At 37.7% G+C, this 23,927-nt stretch overlaps 1 protein-coding gene and 1 long non-coding RNA gene across 3 annotated transcripts in view; both read left to right on the top strand.

Annotated features, from left to right (window-relative positions):
• The window catches only part of LOC310895062, a 38,096-nt gene extending 18,729 nt beyond the window's left edge, over positions 1-19,367 (top strand). The window contains exons 1-2 of the long non-coding RNA XR_014580412.1: positions 1-18,020; positions 18,584-19,367. The exon at positions 1-18,020 is cut by the window's left edge and continues 18,729 nt beyond it. This is a non-coding gene — a long non-coding RNA (uncharacterized lncRNA). The remainder of the gene's footprint in view (positions 18,021-18,583) is intronic.
• The window catches only part of CDKAL1 (CDKAL1 threonylcarbamoyladenosine tRNA methylthiotransferase), a 436,369-nt gene that overhangs the window by 213,940 nt on the left and 198,502 nt on the right, over positions 1-23,927 (top strand). The gene's annotated exons all lie outside the window — the stretch shown is intronic.

Here is a 23,927-nt window from a genome sequence, read left to right on the forward strand (position 1 = left end):
TGACAAGCCCAGTTGTGACAGTGAGAAAATGCTGAAAGAATACTGAATGTATCTTAGGAAAAACTAAGTCTGCATGCGTGGTCCCGCAGACCTGATTGATCCCTCTCAAGCTTAGCTGTTGTCCCTTCTTATTTTACCTTTGCTCAGGCATTTGCTGCTATGGTAAGACAAAAGTCAACACGAGTTAGAGTTTTTTGTAGTCAATTTTAGACATAATGCTATAGTGGTAGCAATTGCTGATGAAATAACAGTTTGAGGCTGGGTAAAAGAAAACATTGCTTTCGTGCTGCTCTGGCATTATTGATAGCATTTAATGCAAAGCTAACTGGTCAGTCAGCATGTTTTTTAAGAAAAAAAAAGGTACTAGGTAGCTTTTAACAGTCTTCCGAGGGAAACTAGTAATATTGTATGAACCCATTACTGGCTCTTTACATTGGACAAGGCATGGCTGTATTTTTTCTTGTCTTCGAGCCCACTCTCATGTGTCTGATATTCATAAATTTCTTCTTGCTATGAGTGTTAGAGAAGTGCTAATGTAGGCATAATTTGCACGTGCACATTACAGAGCTCTGTGGCCTCTTTGTTCTAAATCCCAAATAAATAGTCTTTAAAACAAATGTTCTAAGTGTTTTGTACAACTTGCTTAGTTCTGACTTTAAATAGAGATGTTTTTTGTACTCAGTTTGATTGTGTCTGGAAACAGATTAGTAGTAATCATATCAAATCTCACAGATCAGGTTGGTCTGCTTTATTGGCTCATGAAAATAAGAGCTATGACCTGCACAGGTACATGGGACTCATGATGTGCACGCCTGGGTGTCTTGATAGCTTATTACATTTATGCCTTTTTATTGTCATGTACATTGTGTTAAAGGTACTGCAATTTGAAATTGAAACATTGCACGTAAGGTAGGTAGGTCTGAGAGGTGTCAGTGAGGGTTCAGAACCTTTAGGGAAGATGCTTTGTTTACCTGTGAAGACCAGTTGTGTCTGCTTTAATTTAGGGTAATTGTATTTGTGAGCAGTTCACAGAATCTCAGAAGGGTTGAGGTTGGAAGGGACTGCTGGAGGTCCTGTGGTCCAACCCCCCTGCTCAGGCAGGGACACCTTGAGCATGTTGCCGAAGACCCTGTTCATGGTTTGCTTTCATTTGTGGGCCCGGTGCCCCAAAGGAGAAAAAAAAAAGGAGGGGGGGGTGTACATGTTAACACTCTTGTACCTAGCTTGTTTGTAAACCAGGTCAGATACCCTTGATTAGGTCTCAGCTGAAGCATAATTTAAATCTTGACAGACTGAACCTAAACAGGAGTGTTTTTTTTTTTTTTTCAGATCAGCCAAGAGATAGGGAGAGAAAAATAAAAGCTATTTCCAGTTCACAAGCAGTACAACAGCGCTGAATAAATGTGCAACTGTTAATGAATAGCTATTTCAAATATTTACAGGAGGCAAAAGAAAAGAAGATTGGCATCCAAGGCAGCTGTGCCCAGGGAGATCTATTAAAAATAAACATGATAAATGATGTTCAAGTGCTCGTATAACTGTCAAATATCAGAGGTACTCAAAAGTGGAAAGTGTTTACACTCTACTGCCATGCAGCTAGGCATTCTGAATAGGAATATTTTTTTCTGTTTTTTCAGAAACCTAAGATTTGGCAAATCAAAAGGGGAGAGAGGATATTAATGAATGTAGGACATTCAAAAACCTTGAACTTTTTTGGACTTTATGCTGCATTAAAAAAAAAAAAAAAAAACACAACAAAACCTCTTGTAGGTGAAACTCATTTCATTCAATTATTTCCACACTGAACTGTTTTTTTAGTCTTGACTCTTAATAAAACTACATGGCACTTTATGTAATAAAAATAAGTAATGGATTTTGTTATGGCTCTTTCAGTCTTCTGTATTGATGTATGATGGTGATGAAGGTGCAGGTGGATTGTTGCTTTGATTTTGTAGGAATTTTGAAAAATCGTGTACAACATAGTAAGCTATCAACTTCCTGTGCTTCTGTACACATAGATTTTTCGTATTGTCCGGAAAGTATTTTTCATATTCACTTTCAGTTCTGAGTTCAATGTATGTCAGTTGACTGCAGACTTTTTGGCAGAGACATTTTATTTTTGTACTTCACTGTGAGTCTGGTTTCTCTGAAGTTGTCATGCTGGTGAGTCTCATAAAAAATAATATAAAAAAAAATTGATGCCTTAAAAATGAGGCGTACACAAGTGCAAAGGACAAGGAAAATGCCCTTAATTCTAGGATGTTATAGCTGAAATCGTGTTTTGGTGCATGGGCATTGTGTTCTTCTGTCTCCCAGTATTGCTCTTCTCTTTCAAAACATAATTAGAATTATGCTAAAAATACTAATCCAGCTAGCCTTAAAAATCAATTCAATTCTTGTGTTCAAGGGGTAAGGAAATGTATAATGTGTGTAACAAGCACATTTTCACTGAAACATCCCAGGAATCCAATGTGATAAAATTATACGGGTTGCTGTCTTGCTTGTGCAGAAACTCATGTGCTTTAGCGATGGAATTCACTGTGAAATGGATATTCGCTCATCTGTCTGAATCTGTCTTGAAGAACAGCCTAAATAATATGTCAGTTTTATATCTGTTGTATTGAGCCTTTGAAGCAATTCTTAAATGAAGTATATGCTGATGTCGCAGTGAAGAGGAAGAAATTTGAAAGCACGTCTTTGCTTAATCTGTACACATATTTTAAGGAAATGGTTTAGTGGTTTCCTCAGAAAGTAAGTTTCAGTAAAATCTGCCAGGTCTACTTCCTATCAAATTGTGGTGAAGTAAGATGATGGATGAAAGGGAAAAGGTGGGACCTCCTCCAGCCAAAAGAGAGTCCTGAAAGTTTGGTTCTTTTTTTTCCATTACATCTTTTCATGTAATGACAGAAGTTACCTTTCAATATACCATTGTATAACAGTATGGTTTCCCAAAATGATCAAAAGAGTCAGCAAGTTCTTTTTTTTTTTTTTTTTTTTTTTTTTAATGGAGTTTCTGTACGTCACTGGACGTTGCTTTGAAAGTTAACAAGATGTTAGTGAAATGATTGTAGCTGCCATTGCCCACCATGTTTTCTTTCATTTTCAGTTAAGCATGCTTGTCTGATTTCGTAATGGATCTATTGATAGACCACTTTTATCGTTTCAAGACTGTAATACTGTGCTGCAAAAGGTGCCACTTGAGTTAGTTTAGGAAACTAATGTGCACTTTTGTATCTTTTGTAAATGGAGTTTTATAGTTGTGCTATGTAAACCAGAACTCAGAGATCTGCAGGGCATTTTTGTAAATTTTAAAGGTGATGTCTGTGGTGTCTGTGTCACCCTTGAAAAAGGTCCGTGTGACTGGGGACCTAGACTTTGGAGTAAGCACTTATGGAATGGCTCATGTTGGAAGGGGCCTTAAAGATCATCCAGTTCCAACCCCCTGCCATGGGCAGGGACACCTCCCTCCCACCAGACCAGGCTGCCCAAAGCCCCATCCAGCCTGGCCTTGAACACCTCCAGGGATGGGGCATCCACAGCTGCTCTGGGCAACCTGTGCCAGTGCCTCACCACCCTCTGAGTAAAGAATTTCTTCCTTATACCTAAACTAAATCTGCCTTCTCATAGTTTAAAACCATTCCCCGTTGTCATGTCTTTAACTGAGCAAAGAGTCACTCTCCATCTTTTTTATAAGCCCCCTTTAAGTACTGAGAAGCTGCAACAAGGTCACTGTGGAAACTTCTCTTCTCCAGGCTGAACATCCCCTGCTCTCTCAGCCTTTTGTCATTTCTTCTTCTCTGCCTAACTAATACTACTCAGCTAGGAGCAAAGGAATAATTTTTTTGGTCTGGATTTTCCTACATCCAATGGTGGAACAAGATGTTCTTCTTAACTAGAAAACTAGAATTTTTTGAAGGCTTGGTCTGCATTTAGCTAGCTCACCAGAATCCAGACTGCTTAACTTTACTTATGTGGTAATCAATCAATCAATCAAACAAACAAACAAACAAAAATAATTAAAAAAATGCTGAATTATTTAAGGAAAGGAATAAGTAATGAAGAAGGAAAAGAAGTTGCTTGGAAAGCTTGATAGGTATATCTATATAAACTTTTTTTTAAGAAAAAATAAAATTCTCTGCTGAGTCTGACCAGTGCAGCTAGTGGTACCATCTCTTGACTGTAGTAAAGGATGGACACTTTACGTGGAGGTCACACAGTCTTGGCTTATTTCAGGGATTATTTACCTCTTTTTCCTTCTGCAACCTGAAACCCCTTGTACTAGGTAGAAAAGCAAGAGACTACATCCCTGCCAGATCATTTTAGTATCCATTTATAGACCAGTTGCCTGCAAATTAAGGCCTTTTGAACCTGCTGTTTCCATGACTTCTCCAACAGTAAGTTCAAGCAGTTAATTACCTCCATACAAACTGTGTTGTTTTTTTTTTAATCTTTTTCAAAAACTGTTCTGCCAGCTGCACCTGGTGCCTTTGGTTCTTTGTTGTCAGATGTGATGAGCAATTGTTTCACATTCAGCTTAACTAACAACTCAAGTTTATAAACCTCAGGTGCACTTTCCCCTTGGACTTCACCTTTCCAAACTAAATAGCCGTGGCTTTTTTCATCTCCCCTTGTAGGGTAGCTGCGCCATCCCCTTGATCATTTTAGTTATCCTTCTCTGCACATTCTTAAATCGAATGTTCTTCTTCAGACATTAGTTTATAAATGCTCACAGGAGTCAAGATGCAACTTCAACAGAACTTTGTGGTGGCAAAATGATAGCTTCTGTCATTTTCTTGGTAGCCTTCCCGATGATGCCCACCATTTTGTTGGCTTTTTTGCTTGCTGTGACATATTATCTGGGAATTCAGAGAATTGTCAGTGACAAGTCTTTGAGGTCGTTTTGTAATTGAGCATCATGTTGGCATGACTAAGTACAGTATTTTGCCTTTATCTACATTATCTTGTGTGGTTTTTTTTCCACATTCACCAAGTTTGGGGAGATCTTTCTTGTTGTCAGTGTGGCATTTGGTGGCTGTCTGAGAGAAACCGGTATCATCACCAAACTTGGTGATTGTGGTGCACACTCCCACTGCTATATCACTGATGAAAATGGTGAATAAAACTGGCTCTAACACTGGTGCCTGATGTTATTTTTGAAAGCAACCTTTAAGTCTCCCATCTTTCAACCCTTTCTTCCAACACTGTGGCAGATTAGTTTGTTTATTAATCTTTTTTATGGAATCTCGTCCAAAACTTTTTGAAAATCCAACTACATTATGTTCTCTTTATGTGCTTACTGACTTTTTTGGTAAAACTACACTGTCAGTAGGACTTGATATTACAACTTATATATTTTAATTCATGTATATTTGTAGAGTTTTACATGGGTCAGATTAGTTCAGTTGACTTCTGTTAGCATCATGAAGTTTAACATGTTTCTTGGTGCTTCTTCAGCTGTTTCAGTAAGCCTTAGCGAATCACTCAGGACACCAAAGTATCAGGTTGTCTTAAGTCTTGTTGGTGTAAGCCATTTTATTTGTCTTTAACTTTTCTGCACAGTGACAAGATGATGTCTATGTCCAATTTGGGGCTAATGTGGAAAGCAGCTGAGTGAGGATGCGCTAAGCCCTGCAGATTTTGTATTGCACCATGAGGTCATCTTTTCCTATAGTGTCACTTCTCTGAGTGTGTGCCCGCATTTGTGTTTTTGAGGGTAACTATCAGTCAAAGAGATTCATCAACAGCTATGGGTAGAAAGCAAGTTTCTCAGATCACATAACCATGGTTCTTGTATCAAGGCAGGAATATCTTGTAGTTCCAGCACTCAAGCTTTCCAAATTTTTTTTTTTTTTTCCCATGGGGAAGAAGAGGATAGGTAGATCGATACTAATGCTATCGCTGCTACTATTTATTTTTTTTTAATTTTTACATTGGGGGTGGTGGTGTTTGTTTGGGGGGCTTTTCTTTCAGTTATTTTACAGGCTTATATGGAGTTTGATTTGTACATTCCTAGGTAGTGGTCTTTTTTGAGGGCTTAAATTTCAGTTAGTTCAGTAGCTTCAAAATAAAATTTGCTGTATGTGGGCAAAGCATACGTGATTTTTAATCTCTGCACAGCAGGAAAATCCAGTTTTTCCAGCCTTCATTTTTTTCAAAAACTCTTTTGGTTGCACAGTAGGAATCCTACTTGTTGCAGTGCAGGCCTTTTCATTTTGGGGGGGCGAGCAATAAGCTGACACACTTTCCAACCAAGAATTGAAATTAGTAATAACACTTAGGTAAAACTGTGGTTTTTAACCTGCAGAGTCTCCCTGGAAGAAATATGATGCTTGTAGCATTGATTTATCAGGGATCTATTTAATGCAAGTATAATGTAATACTCTTTAAACAGTGCTTCTTATAAATAAAGCCTTTCTGCATGTATTCAGACCAAAATTTGTGTGGGAGGGATTATTCATACAAGTTAATGTTATGTAATGATGTGATTCTTCATTAGCTGTTCTGAGGACCACTATTTAAACACTGGTGACAGGGGGGAATTCTGTATATAACACATTTGATTATAGCCAACCTTAATAAGTAGAGCTTCTAGCTGGAGGATATGAAAGAGAAAGGGCTAGTGGAGAGTTCAGGAAAGTTCACTGTGCAGTATCAGCAGAGCAGTTCGGGCTCTCATTGTACCTGGAAAAACAAAATTTGCTCAGAACCTCTGGGTGTTCAGTAAAGCTTCTGGTTAAGCTATGAAGGAAACACATGTACTTCTGGACTTCTTTAGTTAATTACTGGAAAGAAATACATTTTCTGCTAAAATATGTCAAGGGCACTCAACTACCAGAAAGGTATGGCAGACTTATCTTTTATTCTTCCTTCACTGCTTTCTATTTTCTGCAAGTAGAATAGATTTTTCTGCCTTTTGTACTAGGAAAAACTTTTTACCATTCTTTGGTGTAGTAAGGAGAGAGACTCAGATGGTATATCTGGAAAAAAATACTCAAAACATTACAGGAGTGATTTCTTTCAACACATCTGCTGCAGCATCCCACCACGTACCCCAGACTGAAGGCAGCACACAGTATATAGGCTACTCTACCACATCTGCAGGGGGTAGGCTGCATCTCCTTCTAAACTGCCTCTGTAAAATTACCCAGGGCATTTCTGTAAAGGCAATTATGCTGTTCTGCCCCAGATCTTCTACTAACTGTGAAGAGGGGATGGATACCCTCCATTTTGCTGCTCCCCAGGGCTGTTTCTTTTTCCTGCTTTGTACATATGCTAGTACCTGCATCTGCTCATATTTCTCCCAGGCTGCAGCAATGAGAGTGAATAATGTTGCAGAAAACCCTTAGGATTCTGAAAAGAAGCAGAGAAACTAATAAAACTAGCATTAATTTATCCATTGCCACTCTTTCAAAACTCTGTGAGGAGAGAGAGGTGGATGAACGCAAAGACAGAGGGAGATGAAACTTCCTCAGCTACTCAACTTCCAGTTAGGTAGAAAGTTCTTTGCAAACGTGGGGATAGAAATTTCCTTTGAGGTTTAGTCAACCAGATATCAGTGTTTGCTTATCCATGAGAGTTTGAGTAAGGAGGAGCAAGCAAATGGATTTTTTTAATGCTTTGTTAGAGCACAATACCAAGTTCTTTTTTGAAGATGGATGAAACTTAATTTATATCTTATGTATAGAAAGTACAGTGCTCAATCCTTTAAATATTCCAAGCAGTAATGTTGTCATATAAGAAAATGTTTTTACATTTCTAGTATTCTGTGGCAAAAACCATCTCCACAACAAATAATAAAATGCAAGTTCTGTAGGCTTTTAAAGTCTCTTTCATGCTTAGTTATTATAAATGGCAATGTCCTTCATTGTAACTTGATTTTGAAAGTATCTGAGCATAGAATATGTATTTCAGTGTTAAAATATCTGTGACATAAGTAATTTTACAGGTTACAAGTATTTATTAGACAAAATTAGAGCTATGAAGCTATCATTTCTTTCTCAGCCCCCCCTCACCCTTACAGAGATCAGCAGCTCTTGCTTTATAAGGATTTTTTTCTCAATTCTTAAATGTATTTTAATCTATTTTTTTTAATTATTTTAATTTGCATGTTGGGTCTGTATAGTCTTCTTAAGTTAATTGTTTCATTTCTCCAGCTGTTCCTAAATAGCCATTGTGCTGATCAAGCACTTACTTCAGTATGTCCTTGATAAAATTAATGAAAGCATCTGTAGAAGTAGCAACAGCAGCTGCAGTGCCTTATGGAAGCCAACTTCTGCTTAACAGTGTGATAAAAGAAATAGTTTTGTACTTGTGCTGGAAGCTAATGCCGGCTTACTTCTAGCATAAAAAGAGTTGCACCTGCCACAGCTAGACCAAGCACTGAGGCTTGCTGATTACATGTTCTTGTTAGTGTCATTGTTATTGGTAAAATGGGAGTGATGTCATCCTTATCAAACCCTCCTGGCACCCTGCAGGGTGACAAATAATTTGCCCACTGCTGTTTATCAGCATGGGCCTTGTTTTAGAAGTGACGAGAGTGCTGAATTTTCACAGTTGAATGCTGTACGACTGCGGAGGTGTATGAAAATGAAAGGGATTGATACTTGTAATCAGTGCGCATAGTAATGGTTAAGGTGTAATGAAACATAAGTGCGCATTTAGGGTAATTATATTGCTACCAGGTGGGGCCCTGGGGCTTTGCATGTATAGAAACCGCTTGAGGTGGCGGATAATGCAGGAAGAAGTACTGCAGCACCATCTGCTACTTTCTCATTTTCTCATTAATTCTTCTGTGCCCCGAGCCTGGACTGCACTGGTTTTGAACAGCACTTTGTTCGGGAACTCCTCTCCTTCCTGTTGGGTACAGCCCCAGACAGTGGAGTGGATATAACGCAATACAGCAGCTCTTGGAAGTTGAACGTACCAGTACCCCCTTCTTTTGGAGCTCTCTGGGACATACGTTGCATATTTCTCCTGTTTAATCTTCTCTCAAAGTGGCTTGTAGTAAAATCTGCTCCGGTGGTATCTTAAGGCACGAACCAGTATTTTAAAGTTTTCTGCATGTATTGGTTGTGTGTACTTATATGTACATGTCTTAAATGTGTAATGAAAAATAACAAGTAGTCCCTCCAGACAGGCCCTATCTGGAGCATCTGTATCTCCTGTTTACTTCACCGGAAATCTGTAAATCTTGCATTTATCCTACGTAAGTAGTAGGAATAAACGGTTGGTAGTTGAAAACACTACAGATACCCATTGCTCCTAGAAATTACTGTGAAAGTTAAAAACAAATGAAGAAACGAAAACAAACAAACAAAAACAACAAAAACCAAAACCAAACAAAAAAAACCCTGCATGTTGAGTCATTCATTTGTGGTAATTATTATGGGAAATCAGAACGTATATTTTTAATTTTAAAAAAGGAAAAGGAACATGGTGCCTCCAGGCACACTATTCATGCTACCACACTAAATGCCCCAAATGTGGTAGATACTCTACACGAGCAGTTTGACCGCACATCTCATGTAGAGTAGGCTCATTGCATCTCTCATGTCTTGTATTCATCTGCACTTGGTGATAGCTAATCTGTGCGTGTGCATTTACTTCTTGTCTGGGAATTTGCTACAAAAAATAGTATTTTGAAAGCAGCTTCTAGAACAATGGCCACAGATTATATTGCTGTGAAATATTTTGTAATTTATATATTTTTTTCTGTTATAGTGTGTCTTTTGTATATCTTTGACATTTTTATTAATCTCAGCTTTTCCCCACTGAATGTAATTCATTACATAATTTGCACTGTTTGTTCCCAAATAAAAAAAAAAGAACATTGCTGAAACTGACTTTTTTCCTTTTTTTTTTTTTTTTTTAATAGTGTGTGTCAGGGTCAGGCTCATACTTGATGTAACTGCAGGGAAGTCAGTGAAATAATATGCAGGATAAATTTCACCCAAGTTTTATTAAGGCAGCCAAGTTTTGTCTGAAACCTGTCTACCTGTCTGAAAACATGCTACAGAATTTAAAAAAATAAATGAGAAAAAAAAAGTGAGATCAGTGTTGGTATAAAAACAATTATATATGTCTGTGGATCCTGTTAGCTATTTAGCATCAGTTACCACAGAAACTCAGATTTTGAAAGTTAATACTGATTTACAGAGGAAACAAAACAAACAAACAAAAACATTTAATTTTAAAAGGATTACTTTAGTAAGAGAAATAATGGAAACTTTAAAAATGGATGTGCACGCAACTGGGATGATAACCTGTGCTGTGTGTACTGAGAGCATTAAAGCTTAATCGCTGTAAACTTTGAATGAAAAAATTATTTATGGATGGCAAAGCCATTCAATTTTGTCAGCTTGACAAAAGACAGTCAATTCGGAACATTATTAAGACCTTTATGTCACTTCTGGGAAACCCTGCAGAATGAAAGCATGAATGATCCATTTTTTCAGAATGAAATTGGTGACAGTCCTTTATCAGAGGAATGCATCAACACCTCCTGGCCTGGTGGATAAATTAACTCGGCAGCCTGTGGCCTGGGAAGCTGTACAGCTCTTGAACATACTGCTCTTGATATGCTTGAAATAGTTCTTCTGATTAGAATACTGGTGTATGGTGATTATCCCCTTGATCTTACTAAGGTGGAACATTTCTTATCTCTCAAGGAAAGCGTTGAACTTTCAATGTTGTTTTGTCTTTCTGTCACATATATTCCCTTTTCTCAGTGTTCAGCATGTGGGGTCCAAGATGATTCTCATGTTCATGTTTCTTTCTCAAACAGCAACTAAAAGATGGATACCCTGCTTCTATGAATTTATCTTTTACATAGGCACTAGAGCTGATGTTACTTAATGTACAAGTGTGTACCCCATGTTTTTAGGAAAACTGGAGTCCATTTACCAACTTAGCTTACCTACATTGTTATAGTGTTGATAATCATGACTTCAGTGACTTAGAACGACGGTGACATTTTAGCTGTTCCCATAAGCTACCCCTGAAGTAATAAATTTTAATGCCCAATGTGGACTTAGTGTTCAGTTAGCTTTTCTTTCTCCTTTCTGACTTTTTATACACAGTGAGAAAGGCCAAGTACATTGTGTTTAGGAATGCACCCAGGAGCAGTAGGTCTTGTCCTCTTCTTGTGTGTTGCTGAACACAATTAAAGGGTCTTCATCCTGTGTATTTATTGCCTTTGAGATATTTTGTTATCAGGAAAGACTAAAAGATGGCAGATATTAACACTTACAGAGGTCATGTACCTTCTGCTAGACACTCCTCTGATCACATATGTTCCAAAATTATTCCATAGTATGACATTTACAGAGCACGTATCAACATCTCTGTGCTTGTCCTGATCTGATGTAAGTATGCTACATCATCTAGGTCAATCCTGTTAACAAATGCCCCAAATCCTGTAGCTAAAATGAAGCTGTCATATGTGCAGTTTGCATTTCTGAGAGCCTTCTGTGGTCCTCCAGCCCACGTTCCTATGATGGAGGCCTAACCTGTCCATCAAGTATAATTTGAGAGTTAGACTGGGGAAGGGTGTTAGTATGCTTGGCATAGTTTTAACCAGAAATTAAAATGTAAATTTTTTTTTTTTTTAAGCAAGCTTTACTAGTGAAACACTTGCGAGTAGGCAGGAAATATCCTAAGTGTTTCTGACCCAAATCATGGGGAATTCGCTTTTATTCAATCAGTTTTGATTGGACAGGAAAATAATTCATCGTTAATTCATCTTGGGCAAAAAGTTAGCTTGCAAGATCTTAGTGTTTGTTTTATCTGTTAAACACAGTTTTTGCCTCTATCTAAGTCCTCTCTGACATACTTGCCTAGATAGATATGTCTCACTCTTGCAGAAAGAGCTTGTTTTGTCCTTGCAGGCATAAGCCTTTGGTACTGTTTCTGTTGGCCTTTTCTTTGCTTGTGATACGAGGTGGCAACTGTCAGTAGCAATGGTGTTTCCAAGTTAAACACAAGCAGCAGCTCTCAGACTCCAGGGAACTGTCTTCCCCTTCTCCATCCTCCAAAATATTCACACTACATTCTCCAAGATCGAGATGAATCCTTTAATTCTACAACAGCTGATGAAAGAGCCAACAAAAACAAACAGAAACAATAGCATAGCTTCAAAAGACAGTCGATCGTAGGCAAACTTTTAGTTTAAACTGTAGTGGCTTCCACTTGTATCATTTCTTATTCTTAGCACAAAAACAGCTGTTAAGTTGAAAGCTTTCAACATGAGAAATCTAACTTGCATACAGCCATGGAAAGGAAATTTATTTTTGCCTCAAACCTGTAGGTCATCACAGGTGAAACAGACATTACTGTGCAGTTTCCCTGTGTGAGTGGTAGCTTGATTGCTATAAATACTTGGTGGTGTTAGCAACAAAAGTTATGATTTACAGTAGTCTGATAATATATTTACATTTTGTGGTCTTCAGTTACATGAACAGTACAGACAAAGGTCATGAAATGATCTGACAATACCAAGTGAAACCTTTGTCATCCATTTCAGAGGAGAAAGAGAAGTACTTACAAAGATGGCATGTAAGGATCTCTTGAGTTTGGACCAAGACATGAAATTAAGATGAACTGTTGTGATATGACCATCCTGAAGTCGGCTGTTGGAGCATAGTCTTCATCAGTGCAGGCTGAGAGATTACAGAGTGTTTGCCAAGTTAGGGGGAAGCAAGATGGATGTGCGAGCAGGGGAAGGAATGGTCGATACTAAGTGCATCATGAAGAGAAGACATGCTGAATTGCTTGAGCCCTTGAACGGTACATGAACTTCTACTCACTGTTTTTATTTTGCAATTTTGTACTGAGATGTTTGGTATTTTGGCAGGGAAAAAGGATAGATCTTATTTATGTCTGCCTGGATCTTGGCAATATGAAAAGTGCTGAGGTCACAATAAAATAGTGGTCTTTTAATTGTGGATTGCAGTGTGCATGTTCACTGCTTTTGTTGAATATGTTTTTGAAACAGAACTGAAAACAGTATGGCAGAATAATTAGAGGATGTGGTTCCATCTTCTCCCCGTACCGTTTCTGAATAAACACTTTCAAATTTTTCTGTTCTTTTTCAGTTTCCTTACTATCCTTAACTTGGCAATTGTCATGACATCAAAGCTGCCTCCTGTACTTTAGATCATCAGTTGTTTTTTTAAATGTTACTAACAATCAATTTCAATAATATATTTTAATCCACAGTTCTCAAATTAAAACACTTAATTATATATTAGACTTTTAGCATACAAGAATTTCTTGTGGATTAGACTAAATTTATTAATTCTGGGCATATTCTATGTGAATGTAATATAATTAGTTCAGATGAAATAGTTAATATATGAAGTATGGAGGATGAGAAACTTTAAACCAGAAGAGGGCAGCAATGCTATAAAAAATAGTCTTGGCTTGATTATGTTCCTTTTTTTTTTGTTTTGCCAGTAAGTCACATGTGTGTGCTCTGCTAATTTCTTGGACAGACTTTAAGATAAGTAGCATAAAAAGAAGTCTGTTGTTACAGACTCACTCTGTCCATTGCGCTCATTATTATTTCAGTAGTATTTCTTTGAAAGGCTTCTTCCTGCCAAAAGGTATTAACTTGAAACATCACATATAGTGCGTCTGCAGATTTATTATTATTATTTTTTCTTTAAGGTATATTTCCAGTATGAAAATTAATTTTATGATGTTACGGTGATTTCAGTTTTTACTGTGTCTGTCCACATACAATTCTTGAGAAAGTCTCTTGTTTCCTAGCTGTCACTACCATATTTATTTTAGGGAATTGAATATCAAGCTGGGTACTTCTTGATTTGCATGTTGTAAGCAGTCAATTGTGCTGGCCAAGTATATTGTGTTGTATTTTAACAATTGTACTGTCATTGATATGTGACTTCAGAAACACTAGCACATTGCACAAATACACCAGAGCATATTAAATGCAGTATTAAATACTTGCATGTAAACTGTAGTGGGGACCATGTTTAGTCCCTAAATAGGAAGGACTGACATTTAGTTGGTTCTTTAGGACACATCAGTTGTAGGAAACAAGTGGTGTCTTCTCTTTGGTATGTGTTCGTGTTCTAACAGGCAGCACAAGAGGAGAAAGGTTTCTCTTGTATTCTCCGTAAGTATAGGAAAGTAGGTCTGCTAAGGAAGGTGATGTCCCACATATTCTTATTATAGAACAGAGCTATTCCTTGGCACTCAAAAGTGCTGATATATTCTGTAAGTGAGGGGGAAGAGGAGATAGACAAACAAGTCTGCATTGCTTATTTTGGTACTGAGACAATATCTGAAGAATAACTGGAGCTATTTTTATGGCATCGGCAATGTGTGGATAATAAGAGTTGTGGAAACGTACATCTTGTGTACCATTATGTCTTGTGGAAATGTAAGGTTTGAACCTTCTTTTTTCACAGTGCTGATTTAGACAGGAAAGAAATAGCCAAAAACTGTTCAAGGGTCCTCACTGTTCAGTAGTCTGAGAGAATAAACCCAAATGTTCACATGCTACAAAAGAATTGGAGTACACAGAGGGTGTTGCTTCACCATCTGGGAAAGAATTAGCATTTCATTTGTATTAGCTGCTTCTGTTCTGGTTTTGGAAGCTGACTCACTGTCTGAACACACTGGAGGGCTTCTCCTCGAAGATGTTAATTTTAAACTAGTCTGTGTACTGATTAGCATGCTTGATAGTTTCCTGATTGTGGTATACAATGCATATTAACATGTCATTGTTAAGTATCACCATACATCCAGGTTGCTGTTGGGTATGCCCACTAGAAACAAGTGAAAACTGAGCCTAGTATTGTCTGGGTATGTATAAATATCAGTGCTTGTTCCTGGTTAGATGTGTCCTAAAGCCATGTGTCAACCTTGACTAAGACATGACTAAGGGGAAGTTTAGAAATCTTTGAAGATATCAAGATGACGACATTGTTTAAGAGTGCATGAGCTGTGCTACTTACATTTCAGCCATTCTTGTGGTAACTTAAAGGGAATTTCTCATTCTGGATTTCCAGTGTGAACAAGACAGAAAGGTGCACTAGGATGGCAAAAAAGCTCCTTACAGTGGGCAAGCCTCCTGCCGCTTCTGACCCAACACAATATTAAAGATGAAATCATTTAATATTAACCATAATGTATGCACAGTAAGACAAACTGGGCACTAATACAAGGAACTGTTGAGTGGCTGAAATCTCATATATTGCTACATGCCAAAGGCATGAATTCTTTTAAAAAGACGTATCCATAAGTATCTTACAGCTTTTAATTAAATCCCAGCAAGACTCAAATAAATGTTTCTTAGTTAGAATTCTTGCCATTAAAAGAATTTGGGAATGCAAGATAACATAAGTAGGCTGCATCTAATTCTGTGGACTTCTGTTTTAAAGATACATTTATGTGTAAGTCAGCAGCTTTGTCTTGATACGCATGTCTGTATATTGCAGAGTTTTTAAAGCTTTTAGGCAAACTGACACAAAATGGCACATTAAAACAGGATTTCAAACACACTGCAAGATGTTTTCTTTAGTTTTGGGGTTTTTTATTATTATTATTTATTTTTATTTTTAAAGAGATGGTTTGTTCCAAGAAAGGAGAGAATTACTTCCTAGCTTCACTTTGCATGCTATGCACTTTGGTCACCTACCCAAGATGTACAGGAATTAAGAGTTAAAAGTCTGGTCTCTGTTGACTATACAGGGATATAACCTCGTTGTTTGGATACCTAAATGAGATACTTAAAATCAATACATCTGTTTTCCCCAAAGTAGTTGGAAAATTCTCTAGCATAGTTTATAGATTAAAGTATATAATGCTCCCTTTGTAGCATCCTGCCAAATTGCAAATAACACCTGAGCTGATGTTTTCTTATCTGGAAACTGGAAGAATTTTATTTCATAGACTGGGTGAAGTTGGAAGGGACCTCTTGAGGTCACCTTGTCCAACCCTGCTGCTCAAGCAGGGCAAGATTTGTGAAGGTCTTTCTGTGAAGGGGTTTTTTTATTGTTTGTTGGTCTAATCTAACAGGTGTCCTGTTTTTTTTTGTTTGTTTGTTTGTTTTTTACCTTCAGTTCAGACTGCAGAGCATGCCAAATTTTTCAGTCATTAAGAGGCACCTGGTAGGATACAGCCACCCAACCCTGGCCAACTTATTTCTAGAAGTGTATAAATTACAGTTAATTTAATATTATTAAGAGGGAGGAGGGATTATGTTTCTCTGTATTGCATTATGATAGTGTTAAGCAAAGAGTATACATTAGTAATATGTGAAATGCATAAATGTAAACCAAATGTAATGAATAACTGAATGTAATATTCAGGTTTAATTGGAAAATGACTTCTGGATTTCTTTTCAAATATTATGTCTTGTGCTCTTTTGCATTTTGTAGTTCCTATATCAAATATTGCTGGACAATTTTACCATCTTCTCCTGTTCTCACTGCAGTCATGGATAAATTTTGGTTTATTATTTAAAGTGCTCTGTGTCAAATGTAATTTGGTTTTAGTTTGATTAGAATGCGTCCTATCAGCTGATTTTGGTTACTTAGTCATTAACAATGGTTAATGTAATTGTTATTGCCGTGCTGCATCTAATATATTACACGAATGCTGAGTCTTATATGCGATATTAAAATAGTTGGGTTGCTAATTTTGCATTATTACTGATTACCCTGCTTTGGACTAAGGTGTCTTCTTGAACTAGGTAGTTGTCATATTTCTAACACCACATTATAAAAGCTCTCTTTCCTTGTGTTCAGTGTTTTTGTATAGGGTTTGATTAATAGGATTCTTATAACAGCAGAAGTCTTTCTGGGTGCTTTTGAGAGGCTTTTCTTTTTCATTTTTTCCACAGTGATCTTATTCTTTCATATTCTTTTGTCTTCTTTGTTTTTGTAGGTGTATTTTTTCCCCCCGTGTATCAATAATGTAATGATACTCTTGCGTATTTTGGGTCAGAAGACTAACCAAAATGATTTATAACGGTTTATAAGTAACATACCTTCCAAGTTGACCAAATGCACTTCAGGCTGGGCTAGGGTTAAGGGTCTCTGCCTTTACCACTTTGCCTGACTGCCTTTCAGACATGTACTGCTGTACTGCATGAACTGCGGATGTAAACAATTACTGCTCCCCGTCGTAAAACTTATACATGGTTCAGAGGGTGGAAGGGATTTTTATGAGCTTCATTTTTTACTGGTTGTGTGTCTTTTTTTTTTTTTTAACTTTAAAGCCAATAGGTATGTGTGTATATATATATATATATATATCCTGTTCTTTTAAAGCTCAGCAGATAGAAGTGTGTGATACTGGATCAAAGGATCTTGGGTTCTGTTTCTTAATTTGGAGAAGCTTGCTACATGGTTCTGCTGTAGAAAACCAGAGGGGTTTGTTCGGTGACCTGTACAAGATATAAGTGCGTGTACTTTCAGGAAAAAAAAGTAAAAAAGAAAGTCTATCCAGCATTTAGATCCATGTGTGAAATCAGTTTAGTTCATTAAGTAATGTAGATGAAAACATCATCCAGTGGAGCTACATAGAAGTGGCCATAATGTCACTATCATTTTTTAATTTTTTGCTTCCTAGACCTGTGTATTTGCCTTAGACAGTTCTGCACCGTGTTGTGTTTAGGCCTGGTCATTCACTTCCCTGTTTTCTTTCTTCCTCCTAGCTCCTTCCTTCCTGTCCATTTGTTTTACCTGTAAAAGGACAAAGACTGAGAGCTGTGTGCATCAAGGGCTCTATCATGGCTCTCCAGAAAATGTTTGAAAGTATTATTGGCTCTAAAGTAGTACTACCAGTAATACTTGATGTAAAAATAAATGTTTGGGCAGACGGTGCAGTAAGAGGCCACCAAAGCAAGCAGAATGCCATCGTGATGGCGATGATGAAATGGCTGGCTCGGAATGAGGAACGGCAGGATCTCCAGGCCTCTGAGTGTTGCACTGTTTTTTTTCCTAGAGGACTTGTTCACAAAGTTGTGCTCCCTGCGCTCCTTGGGCACGGTAAGGCCCAAAGCCTTATGTTCTTTTTAAAACAGTCATAGGAGGTGCGCGAACGCCAACCAGCGCTTGGCTTTTTCTGCTTTTCCTCCCAAAAGGGAGCAAAGGTGAGCGTGTGTCGGGGGCGGCAGGGCCAGTAGTGTGACCCCTGGCTGTGAGGGCCGGGGGCAGAAGCCGCAGGTGCAGGCGACTCGTGCCCCATCCCAAAGGCGGCGGCAGGAGCCGGCAAAGCCTGCTGAGCACCAGCTGCTTCCCCGGCCGCCCCGGAGGAGCCCAGGGCAGTGGGTGCTCCCCACGGGGCCCCTCTGCTCCCTGGGGCCTGCCGCCGAGCATCTGCCGCCGAGCATCTGCCGCCGAGCCGGGTGCTGCCCGGGCAGGGGTGGAGGCGGCAGGTGCGGGGCTGCACGAGCCTTTTGTCCTGCACCTGCTGCACCGCAGGTAAGTATAAACAGCTGTCGGACGTAAACTGGGATTATCCGGTAGGTGGGCCTCCTGGACTGGGCCCAAATATGTGCTCTTTTTTTTTTTTTCTCGTTTTCTTTTTTGTTTCTCTTCTCCTTCTGCAGCTTGGCTCTAATCACTGTTTTGAGCCACAGTTCACAGTGCGAGCAGGCAGCAGGGGGAAGGGTGCTGGCGGCGCCGACTCAGACTGGAAACGTTCACGCTAATGCATGCAACACTACTTGGACCCAGAGCCCTCGCATTTCGAAGGGTTGCTAGGCACTGTGCCTGCGCTAAGGTAGCTGGAAGTTGCACCACATTTAAGTTTTGAGATAAGCAGACAGCCCGTTGTTTAACTTAGAAAACATTAACTTCTTTGTGTAGCGTGCGGCAGTGTAGCAATAAGTTGAAGGGTAAAGAGAATAGAATAGAAAGTAATAGTGCTTTATTGTTTTAATAAAGGACGGTGATCACCGTGTTATCGATACTGGATTATGGAAAGAGACTTCCTTGCTGTTACCTCCCTTTATGAAACAGAAGTACATTAATGATAAACATTTACAGTGGAAAATTTAAGATACAAATATATTGCTGCAGTATGTGTACTAAGCGTAGGAAATACCACTGTAGGTCAGTACCATGGCATAGTAAATGTTTACTTTTAAAGGGCACCCTCCTTCTACAACTTTTTTTTTGAAGGCATAGTTGTGTACAAAGTGTTTATATATAAATGGTACTGTTTAGGGAAGAGTCAAGAGAAGAGAGCAGATAAACCACAGGAGAACTCATTGTGTGTGCTTCAGCCTTCTAATTTTCATTATCGTTGTGACTCTGTATTTTTTGCACATAATTAATGTGGTAAAAGAGCTATAACTGTAATTAACAAGAATAAATGAAAGTGAAAATAAACTTTCTCTTTCTTGAGCTTCCTTGAACTTCTGCGAGCACTGTAAACGGATAATTTTAAAGCATTTAAAGTGAGCAGCTTGGATTACTAAACCTGCATGGTGTCTTTGTTTGGATCTTCTTCAGGACGCAAATAAAATCTGAGGGAGGTTGTAAGCCTGGGTAGAGTAAGTGCTAGTGGCAGATGCAAGTGAGAACCTAGACAGATCAGAACAGTCATCTGGAAAATCAAACTGCTGTCCTGACTTTTGAAACAGAAGTTCTTGAAATGGAGTATGGATCTAGCAAGATGTTGCCATTGCTGAAGTGTGGTTGGAACTTGCTGAAAATTGGATTAGGTCTCACAACATCCCTTTAATAGCCTAACACATTGGAAAAGAGTGTGGTAGTTGCTCTCAAAGTTGATAGTCTTGTCTGTAAGCCTATTGGAAATAGAGCTGAACAATCAGTGTATAGTAAAAATGGTTTAGGATGTTTGGGAGATTCAAATAGATGAAAGAAGCAGCTGCTCTTCAATTGATTTTTACTCTAGGAAACAGCCATGATGGAGAGAGTGTCAGAGTCCCCAGAGAATTCTTGAAAGAAGAAAAGAAAAAGGGAAGAATAAGGAAGTTAACTTTCCATTTTTCCATTTGGGGTTATTTAGTCTAAGTGAAAAAGGAAGGAGGAACTGATTAAGGTTAAAATTTATTTTTATGGGCGTAAAGGCAACTGTGTATAGTACATGCCCAGATAGTATGTATTGTCTGAGGGAAAAAAAAAAAAGTTTGTTTTTTTTTTTTTAATGTAAAGAAGCTGTATATACAGGCACACAAAATGTTTTGTTTACAGAGTAAAATATTAAGCAGATTTTAATAATTGCTTCTTATGCAATTCATTAAGCAGATTAAAAAAAAAACACAAAAACAACAAACACAACAACAGAACAAAAAAAACCCACAAAGATCCAATATTGATGAGAGGTGTTGGCAGTTGGAGACTGTAATCTCTCCTTCAGCATGGATTCAGATGCTGTGACACAGGGCAGACTTCTGGTCTGGTCGTACCTTTCTTTCCTGTACTGCAAAGGCCACCTTGGAATAGAGAGGGGATAGCTCAGTCTCCTGACCTGTTCAGTTCTTGGTGCACCTGCTGGAACTGCTGACCCAGTATTAGTTCCTTAGTTTTTAATTGACAGATTTTAAATGCTTTTAACACTAACTGGGGATTTGGTCATAGCTTTGCAGTTAGTGCCTTACTGAGAAGTCCTTGAATTCTGGTACTCAGTAGAAGATGAAACTCTATTAAAGGTAGTGGTCATGCATAGTGCTCTCTTATAAAACCTTCAGTCCTGCCGATGTGTAAAAGAAAAACACACTGATATGTTTAGCTGGTGAGAAAATTAAGCCACTTAATTTACAATTTTGTTTCAGATTTTCTGCTTGAGATGGATGTTTTATTGAGCACCTTTTGAGTGATACTGTTTTTGCTGAGTTTCCATTTTCAGTGAAAGACCTCATTTTCCTTAGAGTTGTTTAAAAAGGAGTGCACTTTGGCTCTGTCTAGGTTTGTTGCTTTCTCAAGATGAAACGTGTTCTGTAATGCTGGATATTTCACATACTCAGACTATGTTCACAAGAAACCATTGTTTGGCAATATAAGGTCTATATTGCCAATTTAAGGTCTATAACCGTCTAAAATGAAGCTAATCACATTTTATTGCATTTTACATATACAATAGCCTGAAGGATTAAAATAAATTTCAGGCACCTCCCTGTGCCAAGTGAAGAGTCGAGGTTTATTCTGACCAGGAGAGTAATTTCTTCATCATTGTTTGTGATCTGTTGTGTCCTGTTGCTTTAAAAAACAGTACATTGAAATGCTGTGAAAATGTAATATATTCAAGCACTTGCAGGTGCAATAAATACATGTGATGCCAAAACCAAGTAACTTGTATATTTGAGAGGAAGACAGTGCCTTTCAAATACAGTAGTAAGACTGATTATGGTGCCATGTGCTTACTTGAATTGTTTCTTTTCAAGCATCTGCTCCCTTACTGAAAATGTATTTTTGAACACCTGCAGAGCACAACCATTTCCCACTTCCTTCCCGTATAATGGAGTTGTATTTGCTAATGTTTCAGGATCCAGCACACCCCTAGGGAGAAGGGGAAGGCACGTTTTTTTTTTTTTAATCGCTGTGAGCTCTTCTGTGTCAAGGAGCATACTGCGATAATCTGCCTGTGCAAATGCTAAAACTCATTGTGAGGTGTTTGTTGGGGGTAGCTGCAGGGCTTAGCATCTAAAACAATCCATTTGTAGGTGCAAATTATTTTATCCAAACTTTGAAATGTACTGAGCTACCCAAGGATCATGCACACTATCTAACATGGAACACAGGGGACTGTTGAATTTGCCATTGTATTGAAGAGCAAATATGCCCTAAAACTGAAGAAATAAGCAAGCCCCCAGCAGGAAGAAAGTGAAATTATCTATAGTTGAATTCTGCAACTACTGAAAAATATATGGGAAATGAACTCTTTTCCTTTTCATCTTAGCAGCCGTGTAAATAGGTTATTGGGCTGATAGGTAAGTTGTGAATAAAGTATTGGTGTAGGTCAGGTGGCAAAAAATGTACTAGCTTGGTTTCTACTGTGATAATAGTTAAATTGCTGTGGTTCAGGGGGCTGCAAAGTTACTAACCAGTTATTTGGCTGTTTTATTTTTATTTTTTATCCAGTCACCGGTTTCTTTTGTTATACTTGAATGTTGGGTGTAAGAATGTTTTTGTTGAAGCTCTGAGGGTGTTTTTTTTTGTTTTGTTTTGTTTTGTTTTTGTTTTTTACCAAGTGTTGGTGGGCTCTCTTTGACTATATATTACTTGCTATCATTGCAGAAAGTACAATAAAGACCTTTTTATTTTAGTGGCGTATATATCCCAATGGGAAGCTTCTTTGCTGTATTATTTCATAGAGACTGATGAATGTAGTGAAAGCAGTTGCAATTTGCAGAAACATTTTTGTTAGCGCTTCTTTACCAAAAGATGACACTGCTTACCTTGCTTAAAAAGTCTTAGCAACTAAATTAAGGTATTTGTATCTCATATAGTGAGCTTCATCTTAGAAGTTTTAGAAACATTTAGGTCTAAAATAATTGCTATCCAACTAATTCTTTTCCCCAGTTTTCATATTAGAAGGTAGTTATTAAAACTGTTTACTTGCATCTGATGCTTTTGGACAAGAGAATATAGAAACTGTAGTAGAAAATAATGTATAGGGCTTACGTTCATCATCTGTTTTCCATCACAGAGTAGACCTTGTAATGGCTAATAGTTTTTCAGTGTACTATTTTGAATCTCCAGAGATGGTATTTAGTTACTGCCTTTTTAAAGGTCTTTTGTGTGTGTCCTTTGGATTGATGATATAGTTCTTGTAAGTCCCGTGATTATCCTGTTTTAAAATAAAATTTAAAAAAGTTACCCCACATCTTTGGCTGCAACAAATGTAAAAGAAAAATGGTATGTTTAGAGACAGACATTTAGAATTTTAGGAGACGTTAACGGACTTATTAAATTCTGATGGTTTTGGTGTTTAATTATTAATTGTTTGTTGTAAAACATACAAATCTAATTTTGGTAGATAGCGGTAAGAAATTTCAGTATAAACAACTAATTATTGTTGACGACCTCGGTGCTGGATGACCTTCTTAGGTGTATGTCTGACACCACTGTAGTTATTAGTAAATCATAATTTGATTGTGACCTTCAAATGTTTAATTGCAGTTAATGTAAGACCCCATAAGCATAAGAAAAGCACAGTGTATTTAATATGTAGCTCTTTCCATTTTCCCATATTAAAAACTTATTATAATTTATGTGTTAGGCTTAATATATTGGTTTAACATTTCTCTTTCCATAAGGACGATTTTTTACAGGTAAAACTAATCTGCTAATATACATGTGTATGTATGTATATATACATATAAATGTAGCAGTTTTCTTGATGGTTCTTCATAAGTATTTTAACTTTATAGCGGTGAATAGATGGGAACTTCAGTGGGGCATAGGCAGATACAGGATTCAGACTGTCCTGTTGCAGATGAAGTTAAATTGAATTATCTTGCATTTGCCTTGGAATGACTTCTCACTAATGAAAATTACAGCTGATGTGGTAACTCAGATGTTTGTCTGAGTCCTGACAGAGCACATATACTTTCAGTTGTATTTACATACGAACTGCGTGAATATATGAGTGTCTTTGCTTGTTTTGCTCCTTGTGCATTTCTATTAGTATCATTTCTGTAGAAAACATGTATTGATAACCTGTAAGGTCTTAAAGTCTCAGGTACCAGTGTTGTTGATATTTAGTATTTTTTCTAATTAACAGCAAGAATTTTCCAAAAAATTTTATATGGTATAGCTTTCTCTACTGGTTCAAAGTAGTTAAATCTTGATCTCTGGAATTAACTACAGTTATGATGAGAATATACAAAACTGGTGACTGAAGTGTTACATCTTTTATGGCAAAACCTGCTCAAACAGGGGTCTATGACTGCTTTTTGCAGGAGTCTTTATTTCCATGTGTCC

The sequence above is a fragment of the Anser anser genome, assembly GCF_964211835.1.
Source record: "Anser anser genome assembly, chromosome: 2".
Taxonomy (NCBI): Eukaryota; Metazoa; Chordata; class Aves; order Anseriformes; family Anatidae; genus Anser; species Anser anser.